The sequence below is a fragment of the Antechinus flavipes genome, chromosome 2, assembly GCF_016432865.1.
Source record: "Antechinus flavipes isolate AdamAnt ecotype Samford, QLD, Australia chromosome 2, AdamAnt_v2, whole genome shotgun sequence".
In the NCBI taxonomy this organism is placed as follows: Eukaryota; Metazoa; Chordata; class Mammalia; order Dasyuromorphia; family Dasyuridae; genus Antechinus; species Antechinus flavipes.
Window position 1 is genome coordinate 205,927,222 of NC_067399.1, and position 4,520 is coordinate 205,931,741.

Genomic DNA, 4,520 nt, shown 5'->3' on the forward strand with positions numbered 1-4,520 from the left:
GTTCAGCAGCTGAATCAGAGCATCTCATCAATTAGGCAGATACATATGAAACTAACACATTTCACTATGATGAAAAGGCCAAGTGAAGAAAAATAATCCTGACTTTAAATAAGAACATCCCTTAGAGAGTCAAGTAAGAAAATAAAAGAAGAAATATATGAAAATATTTCAAAAACGTAAAAAAAAAAACCAAACCTCTGCCAGAGAAATACAAAGAATGTGGTTTTTTTGGTTGTTAAAACAAATATGGAATCCTTCTTGAATTTGCATGTCAGCTTTGTCCAGGGGCATTGTTAATCTTCTGTGTCATTCCAATTTAGTATATATGCTCCATATAAAGAATGATTATTTATAGCATTGGTGATTCTGAGTTTTAACTCAGGCTAATAACATATTGGTCCTATTGGGCTAGTATGTTGCAATAATCTGTGAATTTGATAGAAATTTCCTCATGATAAAGAAACACAGAATATTAAGGACTTTAGAGATTATTCTGTCTGATTCTCTCATTTTTATATATGAAGAAACAAAAGTCCTAGAAGGTCATAGAATCACAGAATTTTAGAGATGAGAGAAATCTTAACAACTATTCAGTCCCACAAGCACAAAAAAGAAATTCTACCATAACTCTACCTGACAAATGATTATCCTGTCTCAATTTGAGGACCTCTAAGTGGGAAGAATTCAACATTCCTTAAGGTACTCCATTCCACTTTTGAACAGTTCAAATTATTATGAGGTTTTTCTGATATCAAGTTTTAAATTATACCTTTGATACTTTAATTGCTCGTGGTTCTGACCCCTGAGGTCACACAGAACAAAACTGATTGCTTCTCCAGGTGACAGCTCTTAAAATACTTGAACTGCATATCCCATTTCATTCCTCTAAAACTCTTTCCCCCAAGCTAAACATAATCAATTCTTTCAATACAGAATGAACTTAAGAAATTTTCCCATCCTGGTTGATCTGTATGGACATATCCCAACTTTTCAATGTTCTTCTTGAAATATGGTACTCAGAACTCCATACTGTATTCCAGCTACATTCTGACAAGAGCAAAGTAGCTATGCTTCTCTTTATATTGCTCAAAATCACATTAGGATTTAAGCTTGCCAATCATATGACTGACTCAAATTATGTTTTCACTTCTCTAAATCCCTTAATTTTGTTTTTCAGAAAATGGGTATCTAACCACATCTTCTTCATCTTGTTGATTTTCATCTTGTTGATTTTTAACATACCTAAATGCAAGATGTGACATTTGATTCTTTATGAATCTCATCATATTAAGTTAAATCTAAACTCTAGCTGGTCAAGTTCCAATCCAATAAGACAATTGTTATACAAAACTGGAAAAAGCATGTGTCTCAGTGTACTCTCCTTATATTGTGTTGAGATTGAACCATTAAGAACTTTTTGAGTTTAGTTATCCAACAAGATCTGAATGCAGTTAGCTGAATTATAGTCTAGTGCACATCTCTTCATTTTCTCCACAAAAAATAGCAGGAAGTATTTTGTTCAAAACTTTGATAAAAATCTAGATAAACTATATTCAGAGAAATTTTCTCATTTACTTGTTTAGTAATATTGTGAAAAAGGCAAATGAGGTAAGTATGGCATGATCTCCTTGGTGATGCCATGATAGCTCTGTGTAATTACTTCTTTCCTTTCTCAATGTTTGCCAACCATCTCTTCCATGACCCATTCTAGAATTTTCCTAATAATTGATATTGAACTCTATGGCTTACAGTGAATAGTCTTCTTCTTTTTTTAAATAAGTGGGCCAGTTGTAATGGCACATGCTTATAAGCCCAGTTACATGGAAGGCTGAGATAAAGAAGGGAATAAGCATTTATTAAATACCTACTCTTGTTGGATAGATATCCTTGGGTTACAAACACAAACAAAAAGAATGAATGTCTATCCTTAAATTGAATATCTACCAATGGAGGAAGGAAAAACAATAAAGAAATGATGAAAATGTGGGAGAAGGTATTCAATGATGCTATGATGATGAAGTTTAGAGAAGACAGAATCATAGCCAGTAAGGGAATGAAACATGCAACCCAATTCATCTCCAAAACTATGGTACTGGAAGGAATTCATCAATAAAATAAAAGAGCCTATTGGTAGATGTGAGGAGACTCCAGAGGATGAGGGATATTCCAGGATGAGAAGGCAATTTATATAATTATATATAAATTGTATTTATAATATATGTAAATTTATGTTAGAGATTATAAAATAATATTAACTGGTGAATTTGCTTGTAAATCCATCTAGAGTTTCTTCCTCTTTGGGAATTGATATGTGACTTAATATCTTTTTTCTGAAGTTTGGAGTTTTTTTCCTTATGTCAACCTAAATATATTTTATTTTTGTAAACAATTGGTTATTTCATTTGATTTTTCTGTTTTCTTGACATATAATTGATCAAAATAGTTTCTAATATTTCCTTTTATTTATTTTATTTGCTGCGAACTCTTTTTTTTCACTTTTGATATTATTTGGTCATTCTCTTTCTTCTCTCCTCAATTAAACTAATTAATGGTTGAATCTATTTTAGCATGGTTCCCCCCCCAAAAAAAAAAAACAACCAACTCCTAGTTTTTATTTATCAATGTCTTTTTAGTTTTTCATTCTCTTTTTTGGATTTTAAGAATTTCTATTTTGTTGTTTAATGGGGATTTCTTAACTTGTTATGTTTATATTTTTTCTAATAATTATTAAGTTGCACAGCAGATTCATGGAGGTATTCTTTTTGTTGTTGTTGATGAAAATGTTAAGACATATATAGTTTTCCCTAATGATAAACACCTATATTCCAAAAATTTGTTTTCTCATTTTTGTCTTTTTTCTTTGTTGGAGTTATCCATCAGAATGATTTTTCTTTAAAACATTAATTTTTTAGAATTAAATTATTTAGTCTCAAATTTGTTTTTAATAAAAAACTAGGCACCAATATTTAATGATTCATTCATATATTTCATATTAGTCTCAATATTGATCCTTGCACAGGATTCACTAATACAGTAAGTTAACTACTGAAATATTCAATGAATTAACAGCTTCAAAATCAGCAAAAAAAAATCTCAAAAGAAACTGACTTACAAGGGAAACACACAATGGAAAATTAACTCTATTATTAATTATAGCTTAACACAAAGAGAAAAAATATCCCCCATTTTTTTTCTAGTGAATTCCCAAAACTATTGTATCCAAAAATGGAAGTCCCAGGCAGAGAAGATCTCTAGAAGTCTTTGTAAATGCAAAAAGCTCATTATCTCAAATACACCCCCACATGTAGCAAATACTCTAGCTTTATTCTTCCAGAGCAAGAAGTATCCTTAGGATGTTGGAGTGTGTCTTTTCTAATGTTATCAACTCATGCCATATTCTGATGAAGTCCCTTCCATTTAACTAATTAGCATACATTAATTTTTAATAAGTATATATTTACTATGAATACATAGAAAGAACAAAAGTGCCAACATTTCCCCCTTAAATATGGAATGCATATTCTTATGTAAATCATTTCAAACTTAGGGATGTGCATTTTACATAGTGCTGGTCCTACCAAGTTCACATCCAAATGTGGTATCCTTGCTGCTTTAGTCTGTCTCAACAATTTATGGACTGGAACTTCAAGACCTGCTCCTATAAGCACCAATGTCAGACTGATTGCCTGCAAAGTCAGAAAAGACTTCACTCTTAGACCTTATGCTGTTTTGTTTTTCTGATTTTTCAAAATGAACTCTCTTTTACTTAAAGTAACAGAACAAATGATAAGGCAAAAAAATCAAAGCCAATCTCCATAGGCCACATGTCATCCAGATTCTATAATTCTGTAATTCCTTATAAACTTATCTTTTTCATCTCACTGGAGCATTACTTGGCATGATGAAGGCAGATCAAAGGGTAGAAATTCCCAATTAATTTTTAATGCTTTTTTCATAGGTTCTTCATTAGGCCTTGTTTCTCAGATATATAAAGAACTGACTGAAATTTACAAAAATACAAGTCATTCCCCAATTGATAAATGGTCAAAGGATATGAAAAGGCATTTTTCAAAGAAATCAAACCTATCTATAGTCATATAAAAATCCTCTAAACTACTACTGATTAGAAAAATGCAAATGAAAAGAACTCTGAAATACTGCCTCATACTTATCATATAAACTAATATGACAGGAAAGGAAAATAGATAAATGTTGGGGGGATGTGGGAAAACTGGGGCACTAATACACATTGGTGGAGTTGTGAAGTGATCCAACTAATTTTGGAGAGCAATTTGGAACTATACCTAAAGGGTAACAAAAATGTACAGATCCTTTGATCTAGCAATACCAATACTAGGCTACATCCCAAAGAGATCATTAAAAAGAGAAAAGGACCTACATGTATAAAAATATTTAAAGCAGCTCTTTTTGTAGCAGCAAAGAATTGAAAATTGAGGAGATGGGGCAGCTAGGTGCTGCAGTAGATAGAGCACCAGCCCTGAAGCCAGGAGGATCATAGT

General features: G+C 31.7%; 1 non-coding gene across 1 annotated transcript; it reads right to left on the minus strand.

Annotated features, from left to right (window-relative positions):
- Positions 1 to 240: 240 nt before the first annotated feature.
- Positions 241 to 343, minus strand: LOC127552587 (U6 spliceosomal RNA). The gene has a single exon (XR_007951456.1). It is a non-coding gene; the product is annotated as a U6 spliceosomal RNA (small nuclear RNA).
- Between the last annotated feature and the right edge of the window lie 4,177 nt (positions 344 to 4,520).